Raw genomic sequence first — 12407 nt, forward strand, 5'->3', positions numbered from 1 at the left:
CAGGCCCAAGGTAACCCAATGAGCTTCTCTGGCACAAGTAAGGATTTTTACCTGGATCTCCCAGACACTAGTCTGACGCTCTCAACCACTTCACCACACTTGCTCTCTGTTCCTGTGGGCTACAGGTGGGGTCTCTGTGGGCTGTATGTAGTGTACTGGTACTCTAGAGCTTTCTGGATGCATTGTAGGTTACCTGTTTCTGTATTTTTAGAAAATAAATTCTTGAAGTATGAGGAGTTATTTTGGTGAAACAGAAGGTTTTATCATTTTCTCAAGTCATGTCTGTGGCATGTAATGTGTAAGACCTCACTAGATAGAGGATTCTGTGTAGCACTGCCAGCTGCAGTACTTTACTGTATTAATGCCTACCTTCGAAGACACTTGAAATACGCTGAACTTATGCATGTAGGACCGTGGTGGTGAACCTTTGGCACTCCAGATGTTATGGACTACAAGTCCCATCAGCCCCTGCCAGCATGGCCAGTTGGCCATATTGGCAGGGGCTGATGGGAATTGTAGTCCATAACATCTGGAGTGCCAAAGGTTCGCCACCACTGATGTAGGAGGTCTTCCTATGATGGCAAATATTTGAAGCATCTTTACTGTTCAGATTTCATTTAATGTGTAACTATTGAATCCTTCCTATGTTTGAATTTGAAATGAGATGATTCTTGGATCGTCTGAATTATCTCTGTTATTGTTGAGGATGATTCTATGGGTCATGCAGAATGCCAGTACAAGCACAATTAATTAGTATTGTAGATTATTGTAGTTTTCTCCTAAAGCTTAACTCTGGTAATTGCGAGAATAAATTCACTGTGAGTTGTATTCCCTCTGATTAATTTCTGGACCTAAGTTAGATGTATCATTTAGGAACAATATGATACTGGAATTACAAGTGTTGTCTTGTAAAACACATTTGATTCTTCGCTATATGTAGAGTTTATTGACATCTGTGATTTTTTATGGCTTAAGAACATAAGAACTTAAGAACAAGCCTGCTGGATCAGACCAGAGTCCATCTAGTCCAGCACTCTGCTACTCGCAGTGGCCCACCAGATGCTTTTAGGAGCTCACAAGCAGGATGTGAAAGCAATGGCCTTCTGCTCCTGCTGCTCCCGAGCACCTGGTCTGCTAAGGCATTTGCAATCTAAGATCAAGGAAGATCAAGATTGGTAGCCACAGATTGACTTATCCGTAAATCTGTCCAAGCCCTTTTTAAAGCTATCCAGGTTAGTGGCCATCATCACCTCCTCTGGCAGCAGATTCCAAACACCAATTACACGTTGTGTGAAAAAATGTTTCCTTTTATTAGTCCTAATTCTTCCCCCTAGCATTTTCAATGTATGCCCCCTGGTTCTAGTATTGTGAGAAAGAGAGAAAAATTTCTCTCTGTCAACATTTTCTACCCCATGCATAACTTTATAGACTTCAATCATATTCCCCCTCAGACGTCTCCTCTCCAAACTAAAGAGTCCCAAACGCTGCAGCCTCTCCTCATAAGGAAGGTGCTCCAATCCCTCAATCATCCTTGTTGACCTTCTCTGCACTTTTTCTATCTCTTCAATATCCTTTTTGAGATGTGGCGACCAGAACTGAACACAGTACTCCAAATGTGGTCGCACCTCTGCTTTATAAAAGGGCATGACAATCTTTGCAGTTTTATTATCAATTCCTTTCCTGATTATCCTCAGCATAGAGTTTGCCTTTTTTACATTTGCCATGCATTGAGTTGACATTCCCATGGAACTATCAACTAAGACGCCCAAATCCCTTTCCTGGTCTGTGACTGATAGCACTGACCCCTGCAGCGTATATGTGAAGTTTGGATTTTTTGCCCCTATGTGCATCACTTTACATTTCGCTACATTGAACTGTATTTGCCATTTCTTAGCGCACTCACCTAATTTATAAAGGTCTGCTTGGCGCTCTTCACAATCCTTTGTGGTTCTCACCACCCTTCCTAATTTGGTATCATCTGCAAACTTAGCCACCACGCTACCCACCCCTACTTCCAGGTCATTTATGAATAGGTAAAAGAGCACTGGTTCCAAAACGGATCCTTGGGGGTCACCACTCCCTACATCTCTCCATTGTGCGAACTTCCCATTTACACCCACCCTTTGCTTCCTGTTCCTCAACCAGTTTTCAATCCATAGGAGGACTTCCCCTCTTATTCCTTGATTGCTGAGTTTTTTTTTCAATAGTCTCTGGTGAGAAACTTTGTCAAAAGCCTTTTGGAAATCCAAGTAGACAATGTCCACTGGTTCCCCCTTATCCACATGCCTGTTTACACCCTCAAAGAACTCTGCAAAAGCCATGCTGACTCTTCCTCAGCAGGTCTTGCTTTTCTACATGTTTTATAATTTTATCTTTAATGATAGATTCTACTAATTTACCAGGAACAGATGTCAAACTGACTGGCCTGTAATTTCCTGAGTCCCCCCTAGATCCTTTCTTAAAGATTGGTGTGACATTGGCCATCTTCCAGTGTTCAGGGATGGAGCCTGATTTCAGGGATAAGTTGCATATTAAAGTGAGAAGATCAGCAATTTCATGCTTGAGCTCTTTAAGAACTCTTGGGTGAATGCAATCTGGGCGAGGGGATTTGGTAGCATTTAGTTTATCAATGGCTGCCAGAACTTCTTCCTTGTCTACCACTATCTTCACTAGTTCCTTGGATTCGCCTCCTAAGAAGCTTGGTTCAGGTGCAGGAATTTTCCTCGCCTCCTCTTGGGTGAAGACAGATGCAAATAATTCATTCAGCTTCTCTGCAATCTCCCTGTCATCTTTTAGCACACCCTTTGTTCCTTTGTCATCTACTTGGACCTACTGGCCCCTAAGCTGGCTTCCTGCTTTTGATATACTTGAAGAACTGTTTGTTGCTGGTCTTGATGTTCGCAGCCATGTGTTCCTCATAATCCTTTTTTGCCTCCCTTACAGCTAACTTGCTTCTCTTTTGCCGCCATTTGTGTTCCCTCTGGTATTTTCCATCAGTCAAGTTGGACTTTACATTTTCTAAAAGACATCTTTTTTCTGATAATTTCCTCAACCTCCCTTGTTAACCATGGTGGCTTTCTTTTGGACTGGGCGCTGTCTTTCCTAACCTGCGGAACACATTCCAGCTGAGCTTTGATTACTGTGTTTTTAAATAACCTCCAAACATCTTGGACAGTTTTGACTCTCTTGATTTTCCCTTTTAGCTTCCTGCGCACTATCCCCCTCATCTTTGAGAAATTTCCCTTTCTGAAAGTGAATGTAACTACATTAGTAGTTGTCACTTCCTCGCATGCAGAGATACTGAATCTAACAGCATTGTGGTCGCTGTTCCCTATCGGCTCATCAACACTGACTTCCCGCACCAGGTCCATGGTCCCACATAGAATTAGATCTAGGATCACATCTCCCCTGGTTGGTTCCATAACCATCTGGTCTAAGCCACAGTCATTTAGCATATCCAGGAATGCTCTCTCCTTACTATGACCTGAACATGCATTTTTCCAGTTTATGTGGGGCTTCAGTTGCTCAGGTGCTATTGGTGTCTTGTAGGGTAAGCCTGTTAGGTCTTCGACCCTTAAACCAACAAACGGACTCTGAAGTATTGACCAGTAGCGCTGATTGAGCAGGCATCGAAGTACCACACAAGCAAAGCCAGTTCTGCCAAAACTGGCATTCACAGACCCCTTTATCCCCAAAGCGAGCCCCTCCTCCCAAGTTTCCAAGAATTAGTGAAAAACAATCTGAGGGGCTGAGATTCCTACAATACTTTTAGGAACTTTCGAATGGTTCCTTACGTAACTATAATATACAACCATGCCTGGAAGCCATCAAAGTTAGGTGCCCTCCTCATACTCTGTTTCAAAGCACAGTAACTACAGTAGAAAAATCCCTGAATGCAAGAGGGTACAGAAAAAAGAAGCCATTGTGGAGGCTGGAGCTATCATAAATGTACATATTGGGAGAGTAGGACATTTAGATATATAGAAATACGGAATCCTTATACATAGTTTGCTAAGGGTCGGAATGTCCAATGATGAACCGTTAACCAATGGGTGTGCGGGACTCACTTCCATTGGTTGGAAATGCATCCCTCACATTCTAGCCACTGGCCCCAGCCCCCATCTCCCTTCCCAAGACCTGTTTAGGTGGGGAGAGAAGCTGCCAAATCCCAAGTACGCTGAGTCCAGCACACAGGATGAGTCCCCCACCTCCCTTCCCAAGACCTGCTGGCCTCAGGAAGCGAGGCTGGGGAAAAAGTGGGTCTGATCCTCCGTGCTGGACTTCTGTAAGGTTGTGGGTTGATTTCTGTTTTCTGTTCATCAGCCTGGCCTTGGCAACATTCCTCAGACTGGGCTGTGTGCCCAGGATTGCTGTTATCGTTAACCTTGCTGCCTATCTGTGCTTACTATATGCGTGTGAAGTCTTACTTTCTGTCCGCGTGAGAACCTACATTGGAGGATGGAGTTTCGGGGGGGGGGGATTTACCCTGTGCTGTGGGCAGGGGCCAGAGAGCTCGTAAAAGCAGCGGTCTGGTGGGGAAAGGTCAGAGTCTGCATTTCCTGTATTGTGCATCATGGAAGTTTAAGAAATAAAGAACTGTTACAGTTACTTTAAGTCTGGTCCTTTCAGGTTCCTTACACTTCCCTATTTCCCAAGTCATGCAGAGCTTGGGAAACAAGGGAGGCAGACAGCCCAATCTTCCATGCGAGGCTCAACTACCTGAGCTCACATAGAGGATCATGTGGCTTCTCTGTTTCCTCAGCTCTCAGGGCTTGGGAAACAAGCGAGGGGGAACAGCCCTGTCCGGCCTGCCTTCTCTCCACCCCCTGTCTAGAGTCCATTTTATTTAATTTTAAAATGGGCTTTACTGCTAGTTTACCTTAAAATGTGTCATCTTGGGAAGAATGCTGAAAACCTTCACTTTCAGTTTAAAGGAAAGACCTGGTTTTATGTTCTGCATATGTGGAGTTTCTGTATCATTGTAAAATGTGATGTTGAGATGTGGATCTTATGTGCAGACAAAATAAATCTATCCTATTTTATGCTTTTATTATACCTCTTAAGATTCTAGTGCGAGTGCAGTAAATAAGCAACAATTGAGACATGCAGTTGCAGAGGTAGCCTTTCCTGGGTTGTTGAAGGATTAACTTGTTATACTCTAAGCTACCATATGGTACTTACCTGCCATAAGTTATTAAATTATCTCTGGACTAGATTCTTTGCTACCTGAATTTCTGATCTAGGACAACAGAAGATGGTTCAGTAAAAAAAAAAGTTGAATCAGCTGGTTTAGTGATATTATTACCTAGGTTCATGTTGCCAGTCCTGATAGTTCAAGATTCTGAGGTTATAATAGCATAGATTATGACATCTTGAGATACAAGGTGGTATACAAATGCTATTTACTGTATTTATATCCCACCAAAGTGACTTACATCATTCTTCTCTACTCCGTTTTCTCTTCACAACAATCCAGTGAGGTGAATTAGGCTGAAAGTATGTGACTGGCCCAAGGTCACCCAGCAAGCTTCCACGGCAGAGTGGAGAGTTGAACCTGGGTTTCTGAGATCGTAGTCCAACACTTTAGCTACTGCATCATTCTGGCTCCCATTTATAAATAAACAGGAGCTATTAAACACTATTTGGCACCCCAGTTGTGTGGCTGTCTCCCCAACCGTTGGTTCAGTTTCAAGTTCTCTGTGTTTTACTAATGAAAAGATGGGGTGTTGCCTCCTAAATACATGGCTGGAATATTTCATCCTCGGTCAGTAGTTTTTCTCACACAAATACCAGCTCTCCCAATCCTGAATGCCCATGGGAGGGGAACGGCAGGAATCGCAGGCATTCCATAATTTTTAACTGCAGAGCATTGCTCTGATGTAATTCATTCCAATGGTATGCATGTATTTCAAGATAATTAGGGTTTTTAAATTAAGTGCATAGTGTGCTAAGGGTACAAAGTAGAATTAAAAAACATTTCACTTGGAAATATATGGCTTAATTCTCAGGCTGGTAGAGATTGATAGTAACCTGCAGTCTTGAATAATGACAATAAATATCTGGTTCTTAAATTATTACTAACGGAAACTGTTCTATGTCCAACTGATGGTTGAGTTAGTGGTGCTGCCAATGAATGTTTCCCTGAGAAGAAATCTGTCTGATAGAAGAAAATTAGATGAATCTTTACATTATTTTTCATCATTAAGAAATTAAACTAGTATTAAACTTGGAGTAGCAACAAGGAACTGAAAACGAATTCATGTTAGTTTCAGCATATGGCAATAGTTGATTAGACTGTAGCTATCTCAAGTATACAGGGTCTAGTGCAGGGGTAGGGAACCTGCGGCTCTCCAGATGTTCAGGAACTACAATTCCCATCAGCCTCTGTCAGCATGGCCAATTGGCCATGCTGGCAGAAACTGATAAGGAGGCTGGATTCTAGGCTAGGCTCTGATTCTAGTCTAGTGAAACAGTAGGACTTTATTTGACTTTTACTGACATTCTTTGTGTTTTAAAAACCTGAACCTGAAGCATTTCAGTTCTCCCCACCGCTGCTTCTCAAGTCCACATGGACCTGATTAGCAGCAGTGGGAAGAACTTCTCTCTCCCACATTTCCACATGGTCTGAAGAAATGGGGCAGGGGTGGGGGGGGGAAGAGCTTCAGTTGAATGCTGGGATAATGTAAGGTTGTTTTGATGTTCTTGAAGATACCATGGCTTTGTAATTTTTTTAGAAAATATGCATCTCTAGGTGAACTTGGTTTTTTTTTAATTAGATACTGAGAAAAGGCACTGGGATAACTGGATGCTTTGAGGATGTCATCTCTTATATCTCTACTCTGATTTCCAATCTCAAAAAAGGATGTACTGAAAAGGAAACAGGACAGAGTAGGGCAATGACCTTGAAAAAGCAGTTGAAGTACTTTCTGATATGCAAACACCAAAACAGTTTGTTTCTTTTAATGTAGAAGAAGAGAAATCTAGATGACTGGTAATCTTAAATTGGGAATCACACAATGAAGTTACCTTTGTATTAGGCTCAAAAAATTAGGGAGTGGACTTATTTAAATAATACATAATGAATTACGCTAACTGCACCAATTTTAAGTTAATTTAGGTGAAATTACATAGCTCTTTATTTGTGATAGGCACAAACTGGGCTTGTTGCCATGCTCATGCATTGCCTCCACTCATGCATGGAGCAGGGTTTTCTACAAACCAAGGGCTTTTCTCAGGTTTGTAGAAAGATCTGCCTTGTCTGTTCATGGTGCTGAAGTTGAAGGGTAGCAGGCAGGCAAACCTAGTTGAATCATGGAAGTCAGGTGATATCAAGTCACTCAGAGACTGCTTCCAGGTGCAGGGTTGCCAGCCTCTGGTTGGGTTGTGGAGTTTTCCCAAAATTACAGCTGAACTCCAGAGGTCAGAGATCTGTCCCACCAGAGAAAATGGCTGTATTGGAGTGTGAACTCCATGACATCATATATAACTGTGGTCTGTCTCCACCACCACCGCCGCCGCCATCCAGCTGTCTTATTACCAGCTCAGTGGCGGTAGTTGGACAGTGAGACAGCTGTGCCTTCCCACTTGTCTCCCTGGGTGGCAGGGTGGGCAGGAATGTGCGCAACTCCCCCCCCCCCCGCCAAGTTACCTTACAATAGACTGGCTTGGCAGGGGTAATCAAGGACTCTCACACCCTCTCCACACACACACCTGATTCCTTCCTTTGAGGTTTGCAGGTGGGGGGGGGGGAACCTGAGACTCCATCCACCTCCCTCCCACATCCTCACTGGATCCAATGGAGCACCTGGGCTGCCAGGCCCAGTGCAACTCTGAGGTTGTGCTACTGCCGCCAGGCCCAGCATGGCTCCTGGGATCCTCTGATGTCACCAATTGTCTTCTTTTGGGGGGTAGGTTAAATTTTCAATTCATTTTTTCAAAGATGTCCGATATTTCTGCAAATCTAAGTGTGGAAATATCTGTTCTGAGTAAGTGTGGTCTTGACGTGTGAATTTAGATATCTGCAGACGAAGGCCATATGAGAAATAGTATGTAGACAGTAATGAGGTTTGCTAGAAGTAAAGGAAAAGCAGTTTAGTAACATCCATGATAAGCATTTATGCTTCTGAGTACTGGATGCTGAGGTAGAAGCATCATTTTCACCTTTCATTTATGAACTTCCGGGATCATCTTGCCAACCATTACTGGGAGCAGAATTGGATCAGATGAAGATCCATCTATTCTGCTGTAGAGCTGATTTTGATAACTTGATGAGAATGTGTTAAAAATGAAGCAATTCAAAGTATTTATGAAATGAAGGTACAAGTCTTAACGGAAGGCTAAGCATTTTTCTACTTGTCATGTTGTGTATATTCTCTGTCACTATTAGATATAGCTGCAATTATTTTTTCCCAGATAATCCCTCCACAGGGAAATCAAAACTGAATAAAGTTGCAGAGCTGGATGCTGTTTGAAAGTGCATGGACTTTTAGATTGCCACATTACATTTAGTTGCAGAATTAAAAACTGCATAGTGAATTATGTGAAGTGCGATAAGTTAACTTTCATCTTATATAGAATATTTTTTTTACCATTAGAACCCCTGAGCCCTGTACACTGACACAACAAGATCACATCATCATAGTCTCTTAAGCATTAGGAAATAACTGTTTATCTGTTTATGTATTATATTTAATTGTTTAAGCTTTTCTACTGTATTCCTGTCTCCAGTGGGAACAGATTACAAACATATTCAAATACAATTTAAATATATATATAAATATATATAACTCCAGCATCCTGGGCTGGTTCTGACTTACTTAGGGGCTGCAAGCCATGAGCTAATAGCCAAAGCTCAGAAGGTTCAATCACTGTTCATCTTGTGCCAAAAGTCTCACTGTTCTGACCACATCCAGGTACTTACTTATAACAGAGAAGGGAACAGGTGTTCAACCCACATCTCACTTAGCTATGTACCTAAGATTCCCTTCTTACCCAGAAATGTCTCCGGCCATTCTCCAGGCTAAAACACCTATAAGACCTCTATTTAATTAATTCACATTGAGAGTATGCCCTTTTGCTTAAAGTCTAACCTGTGTGGCAGAATGGGCCTGCTCTGAAGTGCAGGCCATATTCCTCTCCTTTTCCAGGGGTTCTCAACTCTTCATTGGAGGGACTTCTGTCTGTCTCTTGGGTAACTGCTGCCACCACCTGACCATTGTATGAACTGCCCACTGGCCCTTAAAGCTTCTTTTCCCTCTCCTGTGTCTCCTGCTTCCCCTATCCTGGGCACCACAAGGACGATTTATAGCCTGGTGTACTCCTGGAGGAATAGCTGCTTACCAACTGCCAGTCTTCCCCCTCCTGGCACCCCCTTTTTAAAACATTGTGTGTCCAAAACAATAGAGGTCTATTGAAGTGGGACAGAGAACTGCTATCAGCATCCAATAGATAAAAGCAAATTATTAAAAAGAAAATGTTTACAAGCATATTTTAAACACAACCCCAGATTGAGCAAGGAAAATAAGAGCAATTCAATTCCTCTATCCATGCATACCCTATCTGATGTCAGAATATAGGACAGACTCTTGAATATAGGATGTTACAGATATCTACAGAGTTTTCACTACTTGGAAATTTGTTCTGGCTCCCTGGGACATGGTCAACATGGCTGCCTCCTCCAGTCCTCAGATGAAGGTTCTGTCCCCTCTGAGAGTCCCAACATGAAGGGAGGAGGAGTTTGGATTTATATCCCCCCTTTCTCTCCTGTAGGAGACTCAAAGGGGCTTACAATCTCCTTGCCCTTCCCTCTTCACAACAAACACCCTGTGAGGTGGATGGGGCTGAGAGGGCTCCGAAAAGCTGTGATTAGCCCAAGGTCACCCAGCTGGCATGTGTGGGAATGTACAGGCTAATCTGAATTCCCCAGATAAGCCTCCACAACTCAAACGGCAGAGCTGGCAATCAAACCTGGTTCCTCCAGATCAGAGTCCTTCTCTTAGCCACTGCTATTAGCCCCTACGCCACTGCTGTTCCTCTTGACTCCCAGGAGTTTTATTGGTTCCCTTGCTCTATCCACTGACCACATCAGCCTGGGTGAAAGAACCTTTTTCCTGGAGTCTCCAGGAGTTTTTCCTTCAGTCCTTTCTAGCATTTTGGAACCTCCAAATCTCTGGTTCCTGCTTGCAAGGAGAAGGGAAGCTTGACCCCTTGTCTCTTGCTACCTCTATTAGCATTTCTGGAAAAGTGACTGAAGTGAGGCTGGAAAGTAATTGATTGACTTCCTCCTTTCCTCTGTCTCCCCAAAAATGGTTAAAAGTTCCCTCCAAACCTCAAGTGATAAAAGCCATTTCTTCACAACTTGTGTTAAGAGTATGCCTTCTTGCTTAAAGTTTCCACTAGTTCAGTATTTTTCAATGAATCAAAATAGCCAATGATCTGCATATGCCAGCAGATGGGGGCACATCTACTACCAAACCCTGATATAAACCAGTCAGGATTTGAAAGACTGTAGTTGCACTGAGTTTAATATTATTTTAATTCAGAAACACATGATGCAGTTCCAAAACTGTATGGTTTAATTGGAGAGTTCATTATACACACTTCTGAAACTCATTTGAACTTATATTGTAGTGCTGTTTTTCAGATGTGCTTAAATCTTAAATCACTCAGTGAAGCATGTACTCGTTTTATGCCAGGCATCAGCTAATAATATTGTCCTTTTGGAATACAAAACAGTAAGTTGTACTTTACAAATTCCTCTTTGAATAACAGTGAGCCAAATCAGCATCCAATCCACAGTATCATTTCTTAGAAGCTAACCTAATAATTTACAAGTCAGTAATCAAAGTAAGCCTGCAAATTTTCTCACAGTAGTTATAATAGGATGTACATTGTTTACCTGTTAGGTGGGAAATCGAAGTTTATAGTTCTTTTAACGTAATGAGAGAAAAAAAATTCTCAGTTTATTATTCTTACTATTTATTTGTGATTGAATAGTGTCACTTAAGCATAAACTAAATGACTTGTAGATTTGAACAGTTAAGAAATATTTTATATGAACTTACTATTACACATCAGGAATGAGACTAGTTGCAAAACCTTTCAGTGGCGGATTCCGCATGGGCAGGGGTAGGGAACCTGCGGCTCTCCAGATGTTCAGGAACTGCAATTCCCATCAGCCTCTGTCAGCATGGCCAATTGAGGTCAAATTGCTGGGTAGGGAACTGATGGGGTTAGTTCTAATTGGGCTCTGTAAAGCATAGGAGTTCTTGCTTATCGTGATAAACAGCATCTCTGGAATAGTAAAAACACAATTCCAGGAGTCAGAGGCGTACCAGGGGTAAATGGTTCCCGGAGACCAATTGTCTCTGGACATGCCCCCACTCCACCCTGCCACCCTCACAGGTGTCGGGTGCCCTCGACCCTGCCCATGTCGAAGCCCAGGGTTGTGGCACAGAGCCAAGCAATCCTTCCTGCTGTCCCATCATCTCCCAGCGCCCTCGATCCCACCCATGTCGCCATCACCACTCCCCGCCATCGCCCCCCCCACCCTCCCCCTCGGCTCGGCTCCCAGTGGGCAGCCAGTAGTCCCTTCTGACCTCCCCTCCGGGCAGGCCAGAAAAGACTTCAGTCCCCGGCCTTGGAGACCTGCTTTTATAAGCACTGAGGCTGATGGTGGGACTTGGGGAGCAGGAAAACAGTGTTGGGGGAGCCGGGGAGCCGAGGGGGGGAACAGGACACCCTAGACCTTGCCCATGTCCATGGTGACATGGACAGGGTCGAGGGTGCTCAGAGCTGACAAGGCAGCAGGAAGTCCTGCCTCGTGGTCTTCAAGCACCCTTGACCCCCGCCCATGTGTGATTGACATGGGCAGGGTAGAGGGTGCCCAGCTTCGCCCTCCCCCCACTGCCAGCTTCTTGGTCACGTGCGGGACTGATTTTGTGCCCCTCACATGACCAGAAAAGTGGCACCCGGGGTGCTGTTTGCATGGCCGTTGCCTCTGCAGCGAGGCATTGCTGTGCTTTTTTGGGGGAAACATTTGGGAACCAGCATTTCCCTGCTAGTTCTGTGGGAACAGCACTGGCTTGGAGGTGCCACCTTGGGTAGGAGGGCAGCATGGGCATGCCTCCTTGTCCCTGTCAAGCTCCGTCGGGAGAGAAGGTGAGTGTGTGGATAGGAAATGGAGCCGGCAGCTGCTCTGGGGCCCCTCGCATGCCGGCATCATTTATACTGGTGGGACGCCGCTGCCCCCCGCCCGTGCAGAATCTGCCAGTGTGAGCGTGTAACTGATTCTTCTCTTACTTGTATGATGAAGTCATGTATAGAAATCAGAAAAGTTGAAGTCACTCCTCTTGTGGAATTATGGGTATCTTAAATCACAGTGGTTAGTGCATAAAATAAAATGGTAA

General features: G+C 43.8%; 1 protein-coding gene across 7 annotated transcripts in view; it reads left to right on the forward strand.

Moving 5' to 3' along the window:
* The window catches only part of MAGI3 (membrane associated guanylate kinase, WW and PDZ domain containing 3), a 204678-nt gene that overhangs the window by 116884 nt on the left and 75387 nt on the right, over window positions 1-12407 (forward strand). The window lies entirely within an intron of this gene.

This window comes from Sphaerodactylus townsendi, linkage group LG05, assembly GCF_021028975.2.
Source record: "Sphaerodactylus townsendi isolate TG3544 linkage group LG05, MPM_Stown_v2.3, whole genome shotgun sequence".
Lineage (NCBI taxonomy): Eukaryota > Metazoa > Chordata > Lepidosauria > Squamata > Sphaerodactylidae > Sphaerodactylus > Sphaerodactylus townsendi.